We start from the raw sequence: 27199 nt of genomic DNA, 5'->3' as shown, positions 1-27199 counted from the left end.
ATCTACAGATGCATAAATATTTCCTACATTTGTTTTTATTTTCGCGGAAAATAAAAATAATGAACAAATTTAATTTAATAAATTTAATTTATTCTAACTCAGAGTCCATATAAATCTCTAAAAATAAGTTAAAATGAGTACATAATCCAGATAATGCGTAGAAAAATGTGAGACAAGTTTATAACCATTGGGTTTATAGCAATAACAAAAGAGGAATGCTAACTGTTGGAATATTATTTCAAAAGTGAATTTTTTGGCTTAATACAACAAAATGGAACAAAAAATAGGAGTTCGGATACAGCGAGTGCATCTTTATCAAAATGTATGGATTTTCCCATGTTTCATTCAGCGGCCAAAGTGTGTCATCAAAAGCATCTTACTATTCAAAAAAGTTTCAAGTGGGCAAAGATTGTGCGATGTGCACATGATTATAAGATGCATCCGATTTCAGTGACCGCCTATTAAAAATACCTCAATATAACATACATACATATTTTAGACAGATTCGTCAAGAACTGCGGATGTGCCACCAAATCCTATTTTGTGTTAAATACGGATACTTCTCCACAATCTGTGTACATAATTTATGACACACCTTTTTGGCAAATATTATAAACGCGTATAAAGCAATACATTTAAGTAAAACTAATCAAAGAGAATAGCGGTTCAATGCGCGGAACTGTAAAAATATATTTTTGCAGATTTTCCGACTTCCAAGGTATTTTTGTGGAAGAATTGGAATGCGAAAGAGCTCACTAGATCAGGCGCATAAAAAAGTGAAAATCACGCGAGGTTCTAGGGTACCTGTATAAGTTTGATAAGTTCCAACTCAACTTCCCGAGCTCAGTCGATAACGGATGCTGATTGAGATCATCAGACGTCTCCTCTGTACCTTCCCTCAGCGGACACCGTAGAGCGCAGATGCCAAGGAGTGGTGGCTATTGAGTTTTCTCTCCGTGGAATATGTAAATATAGTATAAATCGACTCAGATCCTCTGCGATCACTGCAATCCTCTGCGATTGCAAGAACCTTTGCGTTAACTTGTCTATTACTAACCAACCGTCTCGCGTTAATACTAACCGGCCTCTGTCGCCTCCCCAGATTACAGTTGGTAGTCTTTGTTACATACTAACCGGCCTCTGTCGCCACCCCAGATTACAAGGTAAACTTTGTTGTTGTTGTTAGAAAAGAAATACGATCAATGAACGGCAGTCATTTATTATATTAAACTGAAACTGCTTGTGTTTATTTTCTTATTCATCTCCCACAAATAAGCATTTGGTCGCATCGAGCCGGATAGAAGCCAGCCTTTTTGTTGTCGCTGCTCTATTTACCTATTCCCACTCTCTTGTACGAGATTTGAAGCCTTAATTTGTTGTTGGGTGGATTTTGCATTTGGTCGCATCGAGCCGAATAGAAGCCAGCATTTTTGTTGTGGCTGCTCCATTTGTCAATTCCCCCTCTCTTGTATTAGGATACAACGAGATTTGAAGCCTTTTTTGTTGTCTTGACACGGACAAAATATTGGACAAATTTGTATCATCGCTAAACACCAATAAAGCACCATACTAACACCAGGTACGTAAACTCAGATTTCCATAAAAAGTGAGCTACCCGCGTGTTTTAGTAATTTTCATTTCGTTGGAGCAGTAAAAAATCGTTGGTCGAATTTTAATCACCCTACGCGAGTGCATTAAATTCATTTCCTTTATTCCCCCAAACATGCAGCCCACACAAATATTTTTGAAATCGTTGTTGTACTGATCATTCAATGTCGCGGTGATCATACAAATCATAATCCGTGTTGTTGTTTTGCTCCAAATAATTTGTTTCTAGAGGAGGGTCTCAGGGGGTCTCCGAGTAGTATTGGATTCCTATTAAATCCTGAGTGCCAATGATAATCGAAGTGACAAGGCGAATATTTGGCGCCTTTAAATAACCAAACTACTAACACAAAGCGGTCCTCCGACTTCACAGGGGGTTGCTCGCTGGCCTGATAAGCCGGAGTATAAAACTAGCACATCAACGAAACTACTAATAGCTAGATGCTCCACTTGGGAGCGATGTTTTTTTACATGTTTCCTTTAGTACATACTTTGGAATTAATAAAAAAACCCCAACTAAAAAAAAATTGGTCCCACCATAACAACAAACACAAAGATCCGTGAAAGATCCGATCTTTTCATCAGCATTTGCACCCATTCCATCGATCCAATAGAGATGTATTTTGTGTTTTTATTTATACATACATATGTATATTTTCTTTTATTTATCTTAATATGTTTACAGCTATATAAGATGTATTATGCTAGGATGTCCCAATAATTGATCTAAAAATAGATTCGGACTCCACTCTTTGATATTATAAAAGTTGCCTTGTCTGTTCTAGAAAACCCTGCTCTACAGAACCTTAAAAGCAAGTCAATTTGCACATATTAGTCGAGGACTCAACCCGAGCAAGCCGCGTGACAACAGTGATGGTGTCGTCTGACTTATAAAAAAGGCTTTGGCGCTGTCCAGCACTCTACGCTGTTTGAGGACATCGAGCAGGCAACCCTCCGACCAAGTTTGAAACGTTGGATAATCAATTATATATGTGAACGCCAGTTGTACGTGGACTTCAGAAACAAGAAGTCCAAGTGCCCCAAGGTGGAGTGAAGTCCAAGTGCCCCAAGGGGAGTGATATCTCCGGAATTGTTTAAACTCTACTGCTCCTGCATTCCGCCCCTCCAGACGGCACTGAGATAGTAACGTATGCGGATGATTGTACCATCTTGGCGTCAGGTGGCTTCCCTCATGACCTTTGTGAAAGGCTGAACTCCTATTTGTCTGATCTTACATGATCTGAAAATTAATCATCTTTTGTGCGTAACGCTCTTGTAAAAAGAATGAGTGAAGATGCTAAAAATGACATTCCATTTTACTTGCACCCATTCTTGAATAGCATCTTTGGCATCGAATATTTTGCTGGGTTGTTGCTAAACTTGCTAGTTCTATATCGTTGTACTGATCACCCTACGTGGCGTTGATCATACAAAACGTATTCGTTCTTCTTCATAATATCACTCAACTCGTTTATGTGTTGATTTCATGTGAAAGGCCGATACATACATACAAAACTCTCGCTTTGCTAAATAATAACACTAATTTGCTAAATAATAACTCTCATTTGTTAAATAATAAATCTCATTGTTATTGTTGTTATTCTCCAAGGTTAATTTCTAACGAAGACCTTTTCTTGAAAATTTGCTCTCCCAAATTTGCAATAACTACTCACCATCCAAGTTCTCTCTCCTTTGGTTTATTTGTTGTACAGATCGTCCATCGCCAACCAAACACATTCGTTTGTTCTATTCTCCTACCTTTTGTCTAATAGGTAATTGTTCTAATTTGAGAAATTACATTGTAATTCTACCAACCACTTTCCCGCCTTTTTACGCTGTAAAAATTCTGCTGATCTTCAGCACTCACATGCTTGATCGTTTGCAACGTCTGTTGTTCAGTGGAGCTTTGCGTTTACACATATCAATTTCTCTGCTAGCGTCACTTGTGTTGGTTATTCCTCTTTGTGCTATATTCGTTGTTGGTTTAGCACAGTGGGGTTAAATAGCACATTGTAAATTTTTAAAAATTAATTTTGAAAATTATTTTTCGTTGATTTTTTGAAACATAATTTATTGGCAGTAGGATTTTTGGAATTTTTGGACAAATTCACCCTACATTCGGCATATATTGCACAAATTTAGAGCAGAGAATATATGTGAAAATTATTTGTTTCTTGACATTTTGTATTGTTGTTGGAGTTTTTACTTAAAAAGTTTGGAAAATTTTAATTTAATTAAAATTTATTTTTGGACAAGTACACCCTACTCTTGGCATATTTTTCACCGTACTTGTCAACCGAACAAAATATGTTTAAGACAAATTAGTTGATTTGCGTTGATTTTCTGGTGCAAACAGCAATGTTTTCATATTAATAGCTTATTTGTCGCTGGATTTTGGAAAGCTACACCCTACCATTGGCTTATGTCATCTTATCATACACCCTACACTTGGTAGCACCATATACATTCTTGTATATTTGAGACTTTTTCGCATTTTTAACTAAATTAAAGTAGTTATTGTTCGCCCTGAAGAAGTTTCTTTAAATTTTCACCTATTTCGCCCTACTTTAATTTCAAATATCATTACACCTTGATATTTCCTTTTAGCTATAGTAATTTCTGCTTCAATTGAATTTCCTTTTCCAAAATTCTTTGTTGTTTGTTGCAAATTCAATTGCAAGTTTTGCTCATTCACCTTAGCATTTGTGATAATTAACATTGAACAATGTCAGTTACTCTTCTCAATCGCTCTGTTAGAGCTTCGGACACCGTTCTGAAATGTGTGGCTTCCTTTGAACTGATTAATGAGTCCACATATAATGTCTTTAATCTCGAAATTTTAAAAATTTTGGAACAAAGTTAAGTGCGCTTATGATGAGTGCAAAACTACCTCACGACATCCGAGACTGCACAGGCTGATGTTATTGGTGTCGTTGAGAAAAAATATGGTGCAACCTACATTGCCTATATACGGTGTATGTCCACAAATAACCAACATCTTGAACGCCTTAAATCTTCAGGCGCTGTCCGTAATTCACCTGCTACAGTTCCACCAATCTCACCATCTCTTCGCCTAGTGTTTTGTTTAATATTCCTCCAGTAGCACCCCCATCTAATCTCTTATTGGACACAACTGTCTTGCGTGTTCCTGTGCAGTCTGCTTCTCAATCCGTACCTGCTCCACCTGAAAATTCTTGCAATACATGCAATTGGCCTAGTGACCCTGTCGGTACTCATAGCTTTTTGTTGCCACCCCTTGATATCGAAGTGGAGACTTCATGTCTTGGCCCACCATATTTGTCAATAATTCGCAGCTCTCGAACATTGAACGTCTGTACTACTTAGTGCAGAAAACCACCGGTGAGGCACGCGAAATCGTTTCGAGATTTCCACTCACCGATTATAGTTTCCCATTATCGTGGAAAGCCTTGTCGCATTCGTACGACAATAAGCGCATTCTGGTGAATAGCCACATAAATCAACTGTTAAATCTCCCCTCTTTCGATAAAGAAATAGTTTCGGGTTTGAAAACTATCCAGCGTGGGATTAGTAGTTGTCTTGCTGCAATGACCGTCTATGACGTCGTCACGGATCATTGGGATCCAATAATAGTTTGTATTTGTTTGCAGCGTTCGCCAAAATTGGCTTTGCCTCTGTGGGAGCAAAGCAAAAAAAGTCGTCTTTACCTTCTTGGAAAGACTTAGATCCGTTCCTCACGGAGAGGACACAAACATTGATGTGTATCCAAAATTTGTACTGTAATTTGTAGTTCCCCTTAGCGTGGATAGCCTTGTCGGATTCGTACGACAATAAGCGCATTCTGGTGAATAGCCACATAAATCAATCGTTCAATCTCCCCCTTTCCATAAAGAAACAGTTTCGGGTTTGAAAACTATCCAGCGTGGCATTAGTAGTTGTCTTGTTGATATGACCGTCTATGACGTCGTCGCGGATCATTGGGATCGAATAATAATTTGTATTTGCTTGCAGCGGTTGCCAAAATTGACTTTGACTCTGTGGGAGTAAAGCATCAAAAAAAGTCGTCGTTTCCTTCTTGGAAAGACTTAGATGCTTTCATCACAGAAAGGATACAAACATTGAAGTGTATCCAAAACATGTAATGTAGTCAGGTCACAAAATCGTCACCTAACGTGACTTCATCTAAATCATCCAATAAATTGTTGCCGGTATATAAATCTAACGATGTGTCACCTCCTCGATCCACAAATTTATTAACAAGCATTTGCCCAATTTGTCCTACCCAGAGCCACGTACTTCGTCTCTGCCCACAGTTTGTTAAAATATCATTTGAGGACAAGTTTGTACCCCAAGAGAATTTTGTTCTCTTAAGTTGTCGCCCCCAAAACATAACTCTAAACTTTTGGAAACTAATGCATTAGTCTTGCCTAATGTCAAGGGGAAACTGTTCTCACCTCCACCCATGTCCAACTTTGAATCTCGGGTCCCTACTCTTGGTCTTGCAGATACCTTTTATGACAGCCCAACAGACTTGCTAATTGGTACTGTACTTGTTGTGTTACATTCGTTGCTTGCGCAAAAGTCTATTTTTGGGTATCTCCTTACCGGTTCGGTTCCTCTCGCCTCTAGCACATAATCTCGCAACGGATAGTGCATCGAAATCGACCATTAACTAATTGTTGAAACCAATTGATCGTGCCATATCTTGAAAATTAATAACAAGTCTACATATTGCTTTTGAATCGGTCGTAAATCGAAGTCAATAATTTGAATCACTTAGGAATCTGAATTAACGTTCTTTCCTTACATTTAAATCAAATCTATTCCAATTTTGTAATAAATGGCTTGACACTTGGTCTATCAAGGAAGGCGGAATGTATAAGTTTGATAAGTTCCAACTCAACTTCCCGAGCTCAGTCGATCACGGATGCTGATTGACATCATCAGACATCTCCTCTGCACGTTCCCTCTGTGGACACCGTAGAGCGCAGATGCCAACAAGCAGTGGTTGGTGAGTTTTCTTTCATTGGAATATGTAAATGTAGTACTATAAATCGACTCAGATCCTCTGCGATCACTGCAATCCTCTGCGATTGCAAGAACCTCTGCGTTCACTTGCCGACCTACTTTTGAATAGTTAACTTCGCGTATTAACCAACCGTCTCGAGTTAATACTAACCGGGCTTTGTCGCCACCCCAGATTACAATTGGTAGTCTTTGTTATATTCTAACCGGCCTCTTTCGCCACCCCAGATTACAAGGTAATCTTTGTTGTTGTTATTATCTTATTCTTTTCCTCCACACTGCACATCTTTTCTTTACTGAGTTATCGAAGCCTATGCCTCACCTAAACAGTAACTGTAGGACAGTTGTAAATTTTAAAGCAAAAAAAATTTTTCTTAGGAAAATTTACGCACCAAATTTTCGTCTTTGGACTCATATTACTAGGAAGCTGTGCGGAGGACACTCATGAGATATACATACATCAAACGACGGGAAATCACGAGTTTTAAAATCTTATAATTAGTTCAGATTATTATCTGGTTGAACCCTATAATTATAAAAAAATCAAAAACCACTTTTGTACAAATAACTTTTGTACATTTTTCAGCTCATGTTGAGCGCTGGAAAATTTGATAATTAAAAATAAAGCTTCCACTAGAATTTCCAGCAGTCTAAGTAAATAAATACTTTATTACCATTATGAGTTTCCATATTTCGTGAACACATTAAATAGAAGATAGTCTTTAAGATCCCACATGCAGCGATAGCTGTTATCACTAGCGTTATGTGTGCATTACTTACTGCAATTACGAGCAGTCGCGTTTAAGTTTTTATGATCCTTTTCATTCATAGATAAGAATTAAAGATTGTAGTTAGGTTAATAAATATTTTGTAAACTGGCAAGTAACTTGTAAATATTTTGAATAAATCAGTGTCTTACACGCACTCAATCTAAGCAGACCGACTGTTTAATTTTACTTATCAATAAACAGACTAGCTGCGGCGGTCTGTTGGATGCACCGAACATCCCATACGAATTTAATATTGTTCATTTGGTCCGAAGAAGATAAGGGGGGAAGAGAAACGAAGAAGAAGAACGGATGACGAGAAGAAAACTAAGTATACGAAATACTGTTAAATACAGTAATATTCGTATTTAGCCGAATCTCTGTAATTTATGACACACCTTTTTGTAAATATTATAATCGCGTATAAAGGATTCCACTTATCTATAAATTTCACAGAAAATCGCGTCTCAATGCGCGGAATTATCAAAATATATTTTTAAAGATTTTCCAATATTCAATGTATCTTTATCCGCTGTTTTAGTGTATGGATTCGAACGCGGAAGGACTTATTAGATCAATCGACGTAGAATCACGAGTTATACAATCCTACATATAGCTTGGATCATTATCTGGTTGCGCCCTCCAATTATAAGAAAAAATAAAAAAACGCCGAGATCAAAACTTCAAAATTTCAGCATAGATTTTAGAGGGATGCAGTGTTTATATGGAAAAGTCATAAATTGGAACCGTGTTGCCCAAGGGGTATTCTTTAATTCTTTCTTTGAGCACAGATCTGAATGTGGCGTGGTTTGGTCAGAAATCAAGAAAGAACACAAAAAAAAAAAACTTATTTATTACTATTTAAATACCATATTAACAGTTCGCGACTTATTAAATGGTGAACCTAAACTTCAACGATAGTAAAACTTTTTTGAATATTACCATATGTACTCTATTTTCGTCCAAATTATTGCATTCATGGAATTGGTTCTAATTCTGAGGAAAATATAGAATATTTTACGAATTGTATTTGTCATTCATGAAATTCGTTCAAATGCTAAAGAAATATTTGGATCTTTCACTATTTCAATTGAACCAATGCAAAGATCCAGTTGCTGTATTACACTGTGTGTAATTTTTGAGTCATGTTTTATTAACCATATTCTGACTCCACAGCTTGATAGAACACAAAAAACGAGAAGACACGTGTCTCGCCGTTTTTCCCTATCTCATCAACTTTCTCGGTTATAGGCTTCCAAAGGTTTGAGGCTTTGATGTAAAAAGGGTCATTTAGTCATGACTATATCTTTCAAACCGTTAGGAAATTTGAATTCATCTCAGAAGCAAAGTTGTAGCTCTTGTCTTAAACAAAAAAAGTTGTGAACACATATAATCCATCAAACTTCATCTGCAAGGTCAAAATCGCCATGTTCAAATTTCTTTTAAAATTTTGTCTCAAGTTTTGTTATACATCTATCAAACCGATCAAATTTGAAGCATACAACCAACTACAAAAATGTAACTCAGATCTCAATAAACATCTTTCTAGAATATACGAACTCTGTAGAAACGGAACTTAATGGTCAAAATAGCAAAACAATTTCGCTTTTTTTTCCTCTTTTCTCGGCTTCTGCTCCATAGATACTAAACCGTTCAAAATACAAGAAAACAATCAACAACAATATTCTAGAAAAGGCATCAATAAACAACTTTCAGGAACATACGAAATGTCTGTGAACGGTTCTTAATGGTAAAAATATCAAAAATCTTTTGAAAATATCCAATTTTTATACTTTTTTCTCCGACTTTGGTCCAAAGATACGCAACCGCCCAAAAATTAAGGATACAGTCCACCACAAAAATTTACCTAAGATTTCAATAAATATGGTTAATAATTTTCGTGTTGCACAGTGTTATTGTACGGGCACTTATTAATATATTTAAACTCATGAAAATTCGAAGAAAACGATCCGATCGTTTTTCACGACTTTTTTTGAACTCATTAAAACTCCATGGAAAAGAAATCATTACTTCACATGGAACCACTTTCATTCAGTTTTGCTGGGATCTGTTAGAATTGACCAAAATTATAAAAACGAAAGTCTCCTTTCTCATTTCTTTACACCTAAAAAATCGTTGAAAGGACTACATCGGGCGTTATAGTTTATCTTCTATTCTGAAAACCCGCTGTACGAAAGCAAAGCAACTTCGATTATGAGGAACTCTTATATGGGGGTTATGGCAAATATGCACCTACATATGTATTTCTACGATATTTGTGGATAAGTTTTTTAACCACTAGAAACCTTAAATTACAAATTAGAACTATTTTGGTCGGAAAATGTAGCTAAAGCCCTCAAAGTTACCAAAATCGTGAAGTACCGTGATATGGGGGTAATACCAATACGTGAAAATATGCTAAAATTTTTCGTAAAAATTAAACCTTTAATTTTAAAAATACTACTATTTTCTGTATGTAAAATAAGCTAGAGTCCTCAAAATGGTAAAAATCTTCCAAAAAATTTCTGTATTAAAACTAGAATCTTGTCCACAATTGTCGTAGATATGTTGTATTCTCATATGGAAGACTAAATACCAAATTTTAGTTATTTCGGTAGGATAATTTGGCTAAAACTTTTAATATACCGAAAATAGTGTAGTAACATTATACGGGGACTATATTAAATAGTGGTCTACCGAAAATTCCTGGTGGGCAAGTTTTATACCCATAGCGAAGACTTATGGGTACTTTACACGATATGCATTTTACATATGTGTTGTCACTTTGCGTATACATTGTGTATATAAAAAGTGACAACCCATATGTAAAATACATATCGTGTAAAGTACCCATTACCGCCTGTTTATGTATGTCGTACGAAATCCCGTACGAAAGGAAAGCAGTCACTCACTTCCGTCTAAAAATGCGTTCATGTATTTCGCAAACTATCGTGCGACCGCCGTTACGTATCCTATGCGAAATACTACTAATTTGAATGTACGTGTGTACAACTATGTTCCATAAATGAGAGCCAAATGAGAAACAAAAACAACACCCCATACCAAGTGCGGATATTATTCGAATGTCCGGCACAACTTTCGAAAACGATATCACTGTCGAAGGATTGGCAAATGTTTTTCGGGTGTACACAAGCACGTTGTTCTTTTGTTCGTTAAAAGTTTAAAAACGATATCATTTTCGAACATTTTGCGAATGTTTTTTCTTCACAAGAAAAATTGTTTCGAGAAACATTTTCTACTTCGGAATTTTTTACGTTTTAAAAAATAATTTTATATAGTTCGTGAAAAATTCCCATTTGCTTTTTTCAAATATTTTCGATATAAATGCTACTTATAATATTAACAAGAAGTGATGATAAACACAACATATAGCTTGGTTACAAATACAAGACAACAATGTTTATAAACTCTTACACGCATTGAATCGCAAACATTACAAAGAAGAAATGGTACATAACAGGAAAATCGAGAGACGTCAGATAAAGTTAAACATGTCATAAAATCGAAACTCCGCCAAAAATGCTTTTTCGGCACTATCGTAAAAACTATCATCTTTCATTCGCTAATAATATTATTAACGGCATTCGAATTCGAAGGGTTTCCTGCCACAAACTGAGCGACGAATGAATCGTTTTTAATTCGTTCTCGAGTGTCGTTTTCGAACAAAATATCCGCAAAACTATCGAAAAACATTCGAAAACGGATCGTTTGCGATAGGAATGGTATGGGGGGAAAATCCACATACATATACATACAAACATTGGAATATGTGTTATTTGTTTTGTTTAAGAAAATAAAATATGTCGGTATTTTGAATTATTTTTTAATTGATTTCGTCAAAATAATGAATGAAACCGGCTGTAAAACATGTCTATAAAATTTTTATTTTGTTTCAAGAATGTGTTGCAAAAATTGATTTAAGATTTTCGATGTTATTCGAGAGTTTACGTTCGACGCGACAGCTACAAAGCAAGTGAGTGATTTTGACATTCTTTTTCTACAAAAGACAGTCCTTTCGAAATACATAAACCCAAATTTACATGGAAAAGTGTACGTTGACGTGTTATTTCGTATGGCTTGTCCGTCGCATAGATTTTCGTTTGAAGCCGTACTGACAAATTTCTGGAGAAAACTTGTATACCACCATCGAAGACTTAATACCAAATTTCGTCCATAATGTTTAATTTGACGCTGAAACCTTCAAAGTACCGAAAATCGGGGCTATATCAAAACGTCTTTACAAATTATTAATCCCTATCTTAAATATTGCGAGCTGTTTCTTGATTTCAACAGACACGCAAAGAAAAATATTTTTCGCTTTTGTTGGAACAACAATAGCTTCGTTCCAGAACTAAAAAGTTTTTACACATTTAACACATTTTGCACATTTTTGCCCAAAATGCGTTCCCGTATACCAAAAAAGTTGCTAAATGTTCACTTCTCTTTGAACAAAAATGGCGCTGAATAGGTTTCTCTTTAGAAACTTTTTACACGACAAAATGTGCAACATGTTTGCCGGCTTCGGATTGGCTGACACGTCGACTTTAACATTTGTTCCAGTTTTTATGACGTTTCTGCCATTTTTCCGTTCCCGTATATTTTGGAAAAATGTGTATGTGGAACTAATTTTCGACGGTTTTCTTTTTTGACACTTTTACCATTAAAAAAGTACTGGAACGAAGCTAATATCTTCTTTTGTTCCAACAATTCATTTGTTTTGTTCAAGCATTGCAATTACAAATCCTAAAATATCATATTTTGCTCCAAACATACAAAACAAAAATAATCTTGCGAAATTCCTTAATATTGTAAAAATCATTGACGATACTTATGGTAGAACTACCATAATCTAGAATTTTTACAAAAACTATTGTCAGTCCAGAAAACCTGTTACTGAAATTTTTGATTTGATCGTATATAATTCTAATTTACACTATCTAAATAACTTTGGTATAAATGTCACGTATAATATTATGAGTATTGACAAACATGGTCAGGTTTTTCCAGGATTAACTAAAAAGGCAACAAATTGAATGAAGAAACGTAACTACTTCATTGCGCTCATCCTCCAAGCACCTACCCCAGCATAAGGAAAGAATTCCATAAAACCATAACAAATATGAAAAGACAACACAAATTACGACCACAAAAACTTCTCAGATTGTGGTGTAACTCAACTATTAAAACACAAAGAAAAATGAAACAAATAAAAACAAGAATCTCATGGTGTACATACACAAAAAAGAAAAAGATAAAATAAAAAAAAAACAATGATGAAAAAAAAAACAAACAAAACTCGCCAAAATTGAGTGAGAAGAGAATAAAATTGTCGAATAAAAGAGAAAAATATTGTGCAGCAGACAAAAACTATTGTTGGATATGACAAAAACAATTGTTGTAATTAACAAAAATGATCGTTGGAGTCACAACACTACATACGGAATCTAACAATATCTTTACAATATATATTTTGCCCTTCGAATATTGTTGGATCAATCATATTTTTTCTCTGCGTGGGCGGATGCTGTTTAGATGGATGGATATTACACGTTCATGCACTAATTTATAAAATCATGAATTTAATTAACTATGTTAATATTTCCTTCGACTGCGAAACAGTACGATTTTTATTGCTCCGACTGTGGTTTTTTGTTGGAACATGTAAAATTAATCTAGCATATATTACCTTTATCTGAATCACCGACGTAGCCCCCCCCGAAATGTTTTTCGTTCTCATAGGATATTAGCTTATGTTACACATTTTTTAATTTTTGAGTAAAATTTTAAACTGTTTTAAATTTTAAAGTAATTGGAGGAAGCATTACAGAGAATTATTTTACAACATTGGTATACTTATTGTCCAACATATACGAAAATATAAAAATAATGAACAATTTAGACATTTTGAGCAATTTTCTGCATAGTTGTTGTTAGGATTTAAGGTGTTTTAAGCCTCTAATCGTTATTTTTAAGCTGACTGTAAGTGCTACTGAGTTCAGAATAATACGTTTATTTGTATTCGTTGAACGTTTGTAGCATATTACGTCCACTACTTTGGCTGGCTTAAAAACGACATCTAGAAAAAACATTCTTGCTATCTTTTGTTTTTAGAATTTTTTATAGGAGCTATTCAACAATTAAAGATAAAATCTTTGTTTAATCTTAGTGGTTTTAAATTTTTGTATATTTTCTATAACACGTTTTTGTAATGAACTATTTTGAACATTATAACAATTACAAATTTATTATGCTTGAAATTTGCAACAACAAAAAAACTATATCAACCATTTTTTATGATATAATTTGTGTTCCACCGCAGTGTCGTCCGTTGAGATTATTCGAAACTGATCTCTTGCTACAAATTTGTAAATGTCTATGGGACAAAAACAAATTCTGTCGTATTTTTATTTTTTTCGACCTTTCGAATATTAATAAAATCAAGATTATTGAGCTTGAGGTCAACGTTTACATTTCATTTATTGAATATTATTTCTAATATTTCGAAATTACATTAAACTTCATCTTGAGGGATTTCTGTGTCGATTACTCTTTGAATAAAACCAGAAGAAAACGTCATATAAACCCACAACAATTGTATTTTGGGATATTCCGTTTTCCTTCAATGAATATTCCGTTTTCCTTCTTCGGCAAAGGACTTTGTGACTACAAACCAAATCAGAAAACCGGTCGGAAACATATTCTTCTTCGTCAAAATATAAACAATTTTAATCCTTTAACCCCAAAACTACGTTTGAACTTGCTAACCAAATATGGATTTGTGCATTGATCACAGGTGTTGCGGAGGAGGTACCTGAAGAAATGGACCGGACCGACATGGTTAATTTTGGAAGTAGATCTTATTTTGTGAGTCATTTCTTTTAAAAGATATTTCAGTTCTTCACAGTATAATTTTCAGATTTTGGATCATTATGTCAGGAAATATGGACTTGCAAATCTGTTGCTCCGTTCAAGAAAAATCGCGCATACCACTTGAGATAAAATTCTTTAAATTTGGGGGGAAATGCCAGAAGGAGTAGACCGAAGAGCACCATCTTGGAACTTTATATAAGGCTCGTAGAAATATTGCGATATACAAAGTTTGGACCAATGTAGTATTCGGTTCGAAAGTTGTCGTGCGCATCAGCCACTACACAGGGTGGCCGTAGGTGTTCTTTACAGCTTTCGGGCCATTTTCTCTGGAAGTATGTACTTGCCTCTGAAAAAAACTTGTACTGTAGTAATAGGGGTCCCGAGAACACTTGTTGCAAAACAGCAAAATGTTCCCAGAGAGGTCTTTTTATTTACTAATTTGTTTATTTAATATTTTTACTTATAACTAAATTATTAGCATAAAGAAAGTGAAAACATGACTACTGAGGTCATAAGCTTACACTGGTATAATTACTAATTATCCAGAGAGGTCTTTAACTGCACCTCTCTAAAAAATTTTGAAATACTCTGTTGAAGGTTACCGAAATTGTGGATCGATATGACCCAAGATTTGGACAAAATATCACGAAGGCCCAATTTTGGACCGAATCGGTTGATCTGTTCGAGTGCTACGGTGCTTTCCAGGCAGCCACCCAGACGAACGGACATAGCTTAGTGGACTCCAAGTTTTCTGAAAGAGATTTCCTCCAAACACACTTTGGTCCTTAAACCATTATTTCGATGAGACACATTTTGGCTAAAAGCTGAGAGTATACAAAATGTAGATTGGGAAAAATTGTGTTTATGGATTTTTGCTTAAAAAAATGCATGCATGTATATACCTTGAATTTGGCGCCAGACTTTCATTTTAAAAGAATTCAATAATGGTTGTCAGTGTTTTCCTTGTTCCTGATCAATTTATGAGAAGATCCACGATAGGAAATCAGATTTTCTATAAGAGAAGTCCGACGATTGGAAGCCAAAATTAGTCTATTGACAGATGCACGATTGGGCGACAGAATTTGTCATTTTATATATACCCGCCATTGGTTCTAGGATTTCATGATGGATAGACGCACTATTGCTCAGCATTAGTTCTTTATCAAAAAAAAAAAAACACTATCGGCCTACAGAAATTCTTTGTGATAAGATCTACGATTGTGCACCAAAATATATTCAGGGAAATAACTACAATTGGTTTCTTTATGACAATAACAACGATTGGCCACCTGAATTTCCCAAAATGAAATATTGACCATTTTCTGGCACCGCGGCGTGATAAAAGCAAAAGAAGACACGTGTCTCGGCGTTTTTATTAATATAACTACTAACGCCATGATATCCAAACGTTCACTCTGCATAAATCAATTCTCTACTAATACCATTTTCTTTCCATAAATTATTCAATAAAATCGGAGTGGAAAATTGAAGCCGTGATTTTAAAATTTTGTGACGTAGGAAACAAAGGAAAGGATCTCAACATTCCATGTAAAAAATTAAATGTTAAGATATTTTTAAGGTTTTCCGATTGTATTCTATTTCTTTTGATCTTACCGAAGTTATGATATCACTGAATTACATAACATGCACTGTAATTGTGAGTTATCTAATAAATGATATGCCCAAAAATATATACGATTATTAATATATCCATTGTTTTGCATATATATTAAATCTAATATATTGTCAAAAAGTAATAAAAATAAGAGCCATTTTAATTAAAAATAGTAATGAAAAATATTTCATCAAGAATATAAGTCTGAAATAAGGTTAAAATCATTGCTAAATAAGAAATTTTCGCTAACATGAACTTTCGAAATGTTGGTAAGGTTGGTATATCAACGTATCCACCGAAATCGGAAAGTTTTGTCGAAGGAAATTTTAAAGGAATAGACTCTTTCCAAGATTCAGAAAAATGTCGGAACAAGTTCGGAAAACTCGAGATGTTTGATCCGGAAATCGGAAACTTTTCGCAGGTTTGTTTTCATCTGATGAAAAAATTCCGTTGTTCAATCTGAAATACAGATAATTTTCGGATGTTTGATCCTAGTTTCACAGTAATTAAATAAGAACTTCTTTATTTAATAAATTTTGTGAATTCAATCGTTTATTTACCAAGTTATAAAACAATACAGTTTCCGTATGTTATTACGCTGTTGGGTTTTTATTTTATTTATCTAAAATAGAATTAACAATATTAAACATTATAAACAACTTTTAAAAATGTGTATGCAAACTTACTGTTTTTCTTCGTGAAATTTTAATCACAAAATAAGTTGTTCCGCTACCTCTTAGTCGCTTTACAGCTGTGAAATAACTAATATAGGTGGTATTTACCGGGTATTTACCCGGTTGACTTTATTCGGTTGAAGGAACATATTAAAGATTGTAACATTTCCCTTAAAGTTAATGTTCTAGTTGATCCGAGTGAAAACATATCAACATTTTTCTTTGTTAATTATTTGCTCTTAATAAAACCGTGTGTAAGTAATTAAGGCGAAAATATTCGTTGATGGTCAATTAAATGAATAAAGCCATTTCTTTCGAATTTAAGTGTTGAATCTTCTGTTGGAACACCGAAATGATTTCCTTATTATTTATTGCCCTTATCTAAATGGTGTGTAAATTGTTGATCGTTTGACAAAACCAAGGAATCATTTATACATCGTACCTACGTATATATGTCATCTTTGTTTAAAAGATTTCTTCACAAATTTCATAAGTCTTGGAGTTCCAGTCATTGGGTAAGATCTTATCTTGTGTTTTTCTTGTTCTCTTAGGGAAACAAACTCTTATTAGGGTGGTGTTCTTTTTCTTCCATAGGTTTCATAAAACACTCTACAACCAGTGTTACATTCTAACCAACTATCGGTTGGCAGAGAGAATCAAGCAGTAATTAGTTTTGTTGTTCGGTGTCTAGTGAGCAGTTGCTGAAAGTTTCTCCCTCATGAAAATAATTTATGGAAACCACATTCATATTTCGGAAAAAAGAATATTCTAAGTGAATGCCAGATATATTTAGGCAAAAATCGTTCTACAGAATTTATTTAAGAACCTTCATTTAAAGAATTTAAAACTTTTCATTTGAGACTATAATTGGCTTTACTACATTTTTTATATATGGAATGTGCAAGTGTGGGTTTATAAGTATACACCGATTTCAATATTAAGCTACAATAGTAAGAAGCTGCTTTTGTTGCAACCATATCATCCATAAAAAAAACTGTCAGTAAAGATAATATATATGCAAACCCCTTATTATTTGGTGTTGTAAGTGAAATAATTGAAACCCTAATTCAACATAACCTCATATCATCGTCATCAACAAATCATCATATACAGGCGTCTAGAATCGAAAGGCCTTTCGTCGCTGGATACTCTGTAATGTAAGTTGTTTTTTTAAACCTATATTGTTATATGTCTCCTATTATTTCTTGGAACTTTGGAGAAACGAAAGTCACACCTCGCTCTTATTTGTGGAACGGCACTAGAGCTGCTCTCATTAGTAAGTTTGTTTGGTAAAAAATCATGTAACACCGCGAAATATTCGTCGGAGACCCCCAACGTGGTATACCAATCTTCATATCTCGACGAGATAAAGCGATTTTGAGATGTGTGTCCGTCCGTTTGTCCATTATAAATTGTAAACACGCTCCAGGCCGCAATTATGGACCGATCGTCACGAAATTTTGTATGAACGTCGGGTTCAGATCAGAATAGATCCCTATTCTTATTGGTGATGATCGTGAAATATTTGCGGGTGAAATGGACCAAAAGCATAATATTTATCCAATTTTCTAGCGGCTCTGTAGGTCTTAATAATAGTCCGATCAACGCGTAATTTTAAATAAGGTAAGAGTATATCACAAAGGAGAAGCTCGCAATTTGAGATGGCGAACGGATACTATTTAGAGGGTTAAATGGACCAAAACTATTGTGTGAAAATTGTGAAAATTTTTAATATACAGCTTATATCTTAATTCCTGGAAGTGCCATTCCGGACAAGTGAGATATACTTGAAAGTGGAACGCTTGACCTTTCAATTGATGCCAATTATGTTGGTGCGCATGATCAGATAACAGAGTTACAGCTTAATATATTCCGTTATTTGTTTGTAGTGTAATAATAAACTCGCTAGAAGTCGCAATTATACATCAATAGTCACGAAATTTTGCACCGGGTAAGAGTATAGGTCGAAAAAGATGCCTACAATTTTGAATGATGATCTGATATTCTTTAGCGGGTGAAATGGGCCATTACTTTTGCATGAAAAATATAAAAATTTTATTTTTAGTCTATATTTTAATTCCTTGAGGACGTATATATTTCGCAAAGTAGCCTACATATGGAAAAAAACTACTGACCTTTCCTCTGATGTAAATCGCAATAAAGTGTTTGCTATATAACGGGCCTACTGCTTAATATATAATGGGTTCTGTGTAGAGAACCACATTTTTATCCCATGCTACTTATTGTCTCTCCAAAAGTTTATGTAACACCACGAAATATTCGTCCTAGTCCCCTTATTTGGTATGCCGAAATTCATATCTCGACGAGATAAAGCGATTTAGCGATGTGTGTCCGCCCATTAAAAATTGTTAACAAGCTTAAGGCCGCAATTATGGACCGATTGTAACGAATTTTGTAAGGAGGTTGGGTTCGGGCCAGAATAGAAATGATTAGTTTGTGGTGATGATCGTGAAATGTTCAGGGGATGAAATGGACCAAAAACCAAATTTTAACCAATTTTGTAGCGGCTCTGTAGGTCAAAATAATAACCCGCAAAATTTTAAATAAAGTTTGAGTTTATGATGAAGAAGAAGCGTACAAACCAACGTGAAGATCAGATAATACTTAGCGGGTTAAATGGACTGAAACTTTTATATGAAATTGGTAAAAATTTCAATAACGTAGCGGTTGAACAACGGAAGTAGTAGTACTACATAAGTGGGTTTCATTACATTTTACGTGAACTAAATTTTCCTTTCCTGCTACAAAAATGTCTTTGTCATGCTAGATAACTTTTTGGTTTTGGTCATATTTGATAATTAAATTTTCACAATCATTGAAAAGAAGTTCCGTGGAGAGCGATTGTCCAGGGATAGTGGTATAGGGTATTCCATGGTCGGCTCCGTCCGACTATAGACTTTTCTTACTTGTTTTATATATTTTGTTTACTGCGGAAACCATCTATATTTTCTATTTCCTGGAAGTTACCACAATTTGGAGTTTGAATGTTGGCAATACGTATTTTGTGGCATTACCAACCTGGTGATGTTTCTTTGTTACAGTTTTAAAGTCATTGCTAAACCTGCCCACATTCAATCCAAAACTGGTATACTGATTTTTACATTTATGTTTTGTTACTGAGAGTGTAGCTATGGGGCTCTCTCAATATAACTGATCTCTATTATTTTGATCTGTTTCTTTGTCATTGGTTTTTCTCGTCTGTCCGTTTTCGTATATTCTTACAAAATTCAATAAAGCGGTCAACGACCTCAAATGCATGACCAGCTGTTATAGTTTGAAAATCACCAATGAATCGCTTGTTACATTTATACACACATACGCTTTCTTTTGGTTATAAATTTAAATCTTTGTGCTGAACTTAAAAAAACTTCATCATTTTGTATTAGCTTTAGTTAAAGTAAAACAAAAATAATAGTTATAAGTACATTCACATACATTAATTGTCTTAAGATGAAACTAACTTTATTTAAGATTTTCTGGTTTAAGATGTTGAATAATTTCTTTATTAAAATGTTGGTAAAATTTACTATGTTTTGAATTAAAAACAATTGTTTGACTTAATCGGCATCTGAGGTAAAGGTAAGGGGTGGTGATCGTATGGGTTACCAGTGATTTATCGGTGGATACTAGGTAACATGGATGGGATGGCTTCAAAGGGTCATGCAATAACACCGGCATATCCCTTCGGCTTAAACAAAGTGAAATAAAGTCCTTCCATCAATCTAGTCTCTATGTCTGTCTTCTCTCTACTAAGCATGCTTTAAACAAAACCTTTTAAATTGATTTAATGTAGATAATCTTCGATAGACGGTGGCAAGATCCCACCCCACCGACGAGCAACAAGACTTCGGGAGTATGCATGCCATCGCCATTTGTCTATGCCAGAGGTGAGTTGAGGGTTTCGTTATGAACCCTACGAAAATAGCCATTGGTTGTATGCTACAACCCACACGGTGGGTAAATACCCATTTGTGTGTATTTATTTGGGTATTTACCATATTGAATCGCCAATGCAACATCTTACACCCAATTCTTTGGTATAGGTTGTGAAATCGTTTCAAAATGGACAGTTTTACAACACTTTAAACAAGTGGGTAAATACTTGGGTAAATGCCCGAGTATTTACCCAAATGTTGGGTAAAAACTCTTTAACTGTCGAACCACTTGACGTAGGCTGACGAAATTTGGCTCAAAACATTCTTATATCAATATATCCACGTCTTCTTGTAGCCCCAATATGGGTTTCTGAAATCGGGAGGTACGGATATATAGGGGCTATATCAAAACGTGGCCCCAAAGATCCCATTTCAGTACCAGAAGTTATTTGATAAAACAAAGATTTCAGGGCAATTTTTGCAACCTACGTTGATTGGTTCGGAAGATAAATAGTTTTTACCCAACTTTTAGGTAAATACTCGAAATCGGGGTACCCTTAAATGGGGGCTATTAGAAAACGTGGACCTATGTTGACAAATCTCTGCAAGGATATTTTCTACGTATTGAGAATTCTCTGTGCCAAATTTCAGCCAATATGATTGTAAAATGCCTTAAATCGGGAGGTACGGCAATATGGGGGCTATATCAAAACATGGACCCAGAGACCCCCATTTCCAATACCAGATGTTCTCTTGATATAAGTAAGATTTCAGCCAAATTTCGTCAGCCTACGTCAAGTGGTTCGTCAGTTAAAGAGTTTTTACCCAACATTTGGGTAAATACTCATTTACCCACTTGTTGAAAGTATTGTAAAACTATCCATTTTGAAACGATTTCACAACCTAAACCCAGAAATAAGGTGTAAGATGTTGTATTGGCGATTCAATATAGTAAATACCCATATAAATACCCACAAATGGGTATTTACCCAATTTACCGGGTATTTACCCATTGGGTATTTACCCACTGTCCATCTCTAGTTAATAACTAACAAGTTACAGCATTCAAACAAAACAAAAACTGCACCTGATAGTACGTTTAGATTTATAAATCCACTTGATTTCAAATGTCAATCACTGTTTATCTGCATATGTTGGACGTACTCTAAGGAAAAGTCTGGTAATGAAAATATACTTTCTGAGCTTTAAATGTTCCAAGCAAGTTAAGTAAAATACTGCAAAAATATAAGTGGGCAAAAGTCAAACAAAATTTTTTGCGTTTCCTTTATTCTGGATGACACACACACACATCTTGTATACTTTTATGTATGTATGTATGTGGCAAAATACCCCTCAGTAATGTTGGCGACATTTCCTGAGTATAAAACTTCTACAAAAGTGGTGTCTTAGACACGCCGTTCGGACTCGGCTAAAAACTGTAGGTCCCATATCATTGAGCTAATATGAATCGGGGTGCACTCATTGATATGAGAGAAGTCTCCATTGTCTCTCATGGGATGTTTGTGGAACAATTATTATTATTATATTATACCCTCAGCATTTATGTAACGAGAATATACACACGGCTCATTGAAATAATGGTTTTAGACAACAAGTATGTTTGGACGAAATTAGTTTCAGACAATTTTTTGTTGATGTAGCCCTGTCCGTCCTGGATGAACCGATTTGGCCAAAAAGTTGACCTTTGTAATAGTTTGTCCAAACTTAGTTTAAGTTTGAAGATGTGTCATATCGGTCCACTCCTTCAGGTACCTCCCACACAAGAGTTCAAAAATGTTTGAAAAAAATGTGCACACGATAACTCTTGAAGGGAGTAACCGATTTGATCCATATTTTACACATCGTGAAATTTCTAGCAGACATAGATGAGGTTCTAATATGGACTCCATCGGTCCACTCCTTCAGGTACCTCGCACACAAAATTTCGGATATGTTTAGTTAAAGTTCTGCCTTCGAATAGCTTTGATTTTTGTTGTAACAACTTGTGTTTGCTGCCCCCGTTACGACGGTACAATTTTTTCGTATTTCCTGGGAAAATAGCCTGAAAGTAGTAAGAAAACACCTACATATGGAGTATGTAGTGGCTAAAGCGCACTATAACTCTCGAACGGATGAACCGATTTGGTCCAAAAATTGCCCTTCGTGTTATTTTGTGCAAACTTAGTTAAAGTTGGAAGATTTACAATATCGATCCACAACTTCCGGCTTTATGTATCAGATTACGTCAAAAAACGAATTTCGATTTTCATGTCGGTTACGTCTTCGGGCAATTATGGTGACGATGTGCAGATATTCGGAAACAAACACAGGAAAATGCGCAGAGATTCTTATACAAAATCGGTAAATTTTCTGAATAAACATCAGAAAAACTTGCTGGGAAATGACGCAGATGTAAATAAACTTCATTTATATCTGGGATTTCATAAATCGAAATCATAATGTGCATACAGAATCGGCCAAAACTTAAGCATAATGTGCATACACACATACATAAACCAGTATACAAGATGTGTGTGTGTCATCCAGAATAAAGGAAACGCAACAAAATTTTGTTTGACTTTTGCCCACTTATATTTTTGCAGTATTTTACTTAACTTGCTTGGAACATTTAATGCTCAGAAAGTATATTTTCATTACCAGACTTTTCCTTAGAGTACGTCCAACATATGCAGATAAACAGTGATTGTTATTGAAAATGTTGCAACATGAACAAAAACATGTTAAGTTCGGTCGGGCCAAACTGAGCTCTTCTGACATGTTAACTGAAAGATACCACTAACTTTTAACAAAAGTTTAATGACAATGAGACATCGATATTTTCTACCCATTCAGATTCCGAAATACCATGTTACAATCATTCCATTTGGATGATGTGTGTACAACGTTCAAATTACGTCAAATCTGGAGGTACCTTCATATTGGGCATATACCTAAATATGAGCCTATATTTATCAATTTCTGCGTAGAGGTTTTCTACCCATTGATATTCCGAAATACCAAGTTACAGTCACTACAGTAGACCAATCCTTTAAATGACCATCGAGCGATATCGTAGTACCCTCCAATCTGTTTTATACTTATATCGAATGCTTTAAAATACGGAAAATCGGACATGTACTGGCAGATTTCTCGGGGAAAGATTTGTAGCCCCAAAGAAGACTAATTACCAAATTTCATCCATTTCGGTGCGATATTGATGCTAAATCCTTCAAAATACCGAAAATCGAGGGCTATATCAACACATGGACCTTCACAGACGAATTTTTGGGGGAAGATTTTGTAGCCCCAACGAAAACTAAATACCAATTTCAGCCATTTCGGTGTGATAATGAAGCTAATGGTGTTATATGGGGGCTATACCAAAACGTGGACCTATATAAACATTTTTGGGTAGAAATGTTTGTTAGCCTCTGGAAACACAAAATACCACATTACAACCAATTCGTTGGCCAAATGGAACAAATATCTTCAAAATTTGTAAAACGTCGACGCGTCACGGTTCTTTCCAATTTTAACTGAGGACCTAGTATCAGTTAATGTCATCTTACAAAGCCGGATGAGCTTTGCGGGGATACCAAATTCAGACATTGCGTGGAATACCTTTGATCGGAGGGGACTGTCGAATGCTGCTTTATAATCGGCAAAAAGGTCAAATGTGTCGATCTGCATCTCATGGGTGTTCTCTAGGATTTGCCGCAGGGTAAATATCTGGTCAATGGTGGACTTGCCAGGTCTAAAGCCACATTGGTATGGTCCAATTATTTCGTTGACCATTGGCTTTAGTCGTTCACACAATATCCCTGACACTATCTTATAGGCAATAGGGAAAAGACTTATGCCCCTATAGTTTGAGCATACAGTCTTATCTCCTTTCTTGTGGACGGGACATAGGATGCTCAGGTTCCAATCGTCGGGTACGCGTTCTTCCTGCCAGATGGTGCTAACTAGCTGATGCATACACCTTATCAGCGCGTCGCCTCCGGTTTTAAACAGCTCGGCTGGTAAGCCATCGGCTCCTGCTGCTTTATTATTCTTCAGCCGGTTGATTGCTGTTTTTACCTCATCTTGGCCGGGCGGTATACATTCTATACCATCTTCTGGAATTGGATCTGTGGTATCATCGTCTTCGTTACTATTGGATACCAGCAGATTGGAGAAATGTTCCTTCCATATCCTGAGCACGCTATCTGTATCTGTTACCAGATTACCTTGCTGGTCTCTACAGGAGGATGTGCCTGTACCAAAGCCATCTGTTTGATGCTTCACTCTTTGGTAGAATTTTCGGACTTCATTCTGGCTCCTGTACATCTCGATTTTTTCACACTCCCGCTTTTCCATTTCTCTCTTTTTCTTGCGGAAAAGACGTTTCTCTTCTCTCCTTTTCTCCCGATATCTCTCTCGTGCGCTACGCGTTGCTACTGATTGTAAAGTAGCTCTATATGCCGCATTTTTCTCTTCGGTAGCAGCACGACACTCCTGGTCATACCATGAATTCCTTTGTGGAGGTCTCTGGAATCCAAGTATGGATTTTGCGGCTGTTTGCATGGAGTGGGCAATATGTTGCCATTGTGTTGTTATGTTATCGGGAAAAGCAGTGCTCGCGTTAAGAAATTGGGCTAGTTGAGTGGAATATGCTGTGGCTATCTGTTGTGTTTGCAGCCTATCGATGTCCAACTTCCGCGTTGTGTCTGTTCGTGCTTTATTTGCAACGTTTAGACGGGTACGTACCTTTGCTATCACAACATGATCAACTTGATTACTTGTTCTTTGATCTGGAGACAGCCAGGTGCCCTTATGAATATCGAGATGATTAAATCTGGTACTGCTAACTACCATGTTTTTTGCAGCTGCAAAGTCTATCAGCCTCATACCATTGTCAGATGTTTCACTGTGGAGACTGAATTTCCCGACTGTTGGGCCAAAGATATTCTCCTTTCCAATTTTGGCATTAAAATCGCCTAGAATGATTTTAGTGTCATGGGCAGGGCAACAGTCATATGTTTCTTCTAAGCGCTCGTAAAATATATCTTTGGTCTGTTCGTCCTTTTCTTCAGTGGGAGCATGAGCACAAATAAAGCTGATGTTGAAGAATTTAGCTTTCATTCGAATTGCAGCCAGTCTTTCATTCACTGGGGTGAAGCTGGATACCAGATGTTTTAGTCTCCGACTAACTACGAATCCACAACCAAACTCATGCTTTACGTCATGGCAGCTATAATACAGTGCGTCACCTTTAGGTGTTGTTGTGACGCCTTTCCCAATCCATCGTATTTCCTGTATGGCAGTAATATCGGCCTTGTACTTTTCAAGTACGTCTGCCAATGCGAAGACTGCACCTTCTCTATAAAGAGTGCGAACATTCCAGGTGCAGATTCGCAGATCATGGTCCTTAAAACGTTTGCGGGGTTCGTCAACTTTAGAGGGGTTTGTTTTTCTTTTCTTTCGTTTTTTCATAGTAGGATATTTTTTCTAGGGGAGGGTTACGTTCTTATGGGTGAACGCGCGGCACATGTTAGCTCACTACCTTTAACGGGTGTTAAAGGCAGTTCCCCAGGTGACACCACGGGGAGGTCAGTGTCCACTTGAGATGAAAGAGGGACCAAGATAAATCCTGGGCTTTGCCAAGTTAAAACCGGTCAAGACCGTTGCTTGGTATCATTCATCCCCTACGTCACCCTCGATGTAGAATTACACGCTGATCAAGAATATGTATAGTTTGTGGGGTCAAAAATGATTATATCGATAAGTTACAAACGGAATGACAAACTTAATATACCCTCTATTGTATGGTAGATGGTATAACAAGTTATCAACTTTCCACACTACAAAATTATTTTAGAAATATTCAACTATTTTAGAAATTATCAACGTTTATATTTTCCGGTTCCGGTTGCATCATTTTTAGTGACATCCACTGTATTGAAATAAAAATCTACACAAAATCTGTAGACAACGATTTATGTGTTCGTTTACTAATAGCTTGTTTCTCTAAAACGATTCGATTTCAAATTCGTTCAAATTACTACCAAACACCTATTGTTGTAGGAAATGTTCGTTTGATTAAAAATAAAAACAGTTCAAAATTTTTTCAAAAAAGAAAAAAAAGAAACGTTAGGGCACAAATAATTTCTACTTAATTTTGTTCATTTATTCAATAATCCAATGTAAAAGACCTCACTTTCTTAAATAGTAAAGGTATAGAAATAAATTTTGTTTCAAAACTAGAAAGTTTCTAATTTTTTGAGCCATTTTTACAACTTTTCCAAAAAAAAACATTTTAATACTCCAAAATCTAGCAAAACTTGCACTTCTCTTTATAGAAAAAATGGCGCTGAATAGCGTTCTCTTTAGAAAATTTTTAGAAGACAAATTTATGTCGTTTGTTTGCTGGCATCTGATTGTCTGATTTTTTTATTTTTCCGTTCCTGACTCTTTCCACAAAGTTGTATGTCGAACTCATTTTTGACAGTTCGCTCGTTTGCTAGATTTACAAATAAAAAAGGAAAGCGCTAAAATGTCGTTTGCATTTGAGGTTAACCTTCTTTATGAGGATTTATTTTGATGTATACGCAATGGAATTGACATTTGAAACTAAGTGGGTTTATTAAATCTGTATGTTACTGTTGGTATGTAGGGGTATGAATAGTACCAAATGGTACTAAATGTTGTACCGTGCTATTTAGCGAAAGGATAAAGCAAGAACTTTGATATTTGCAATTTGGGTTA

The 27199-nt window shown here is 35.6% G+C and overlaps 2 protein-coding genes across 3 annotated transcripts in view; one reads left to right on the top strand and one right to left on the bottom strand.

Annotated features, from left to right (window-relative positions):
• The window catches only part of Hasp (Hig-anchoring scaffold protein), a 166754-nt gene that overhangs the window by 43895 nt on the left and 95660 nt on the right, over positions 1–27199 (bottom strand). The gene's annotated exons all lie outside the window — the stretch shown is intronic.
• LOC141394327 (uncharacterized) overlaps positions 17691–27199 on the top strand; it is a 387129-nt gene continuing 377620 nt past the window's right edge. Inside the window, exon 1 of the mRNA XM_073968593.1 lies at positions 17691–17713. The gene's annotated coding sequence lies outside the window, so the exon portion shown is untranslated. The remainder of the gene's footprint in view (positions 17714–27199) is intronic.

Source organism: Musca autumnalis, unplaced genomic scaffold, assembly GCF_047663935.1.
Source record: "Musca autumnalis isolate F117 unplaced genomic scaffold, ASM4766393v1 scaffold_2, whole genome shotgun sequence".
NCBI lineage: Eukaryota > Metazoa > Arthropoda > Insecta > Diptera > Muscidae > Musca > Musca autumnalis.
This window is presented reverse-complemented; position numbering and strand designations above follow the sequence as displayed.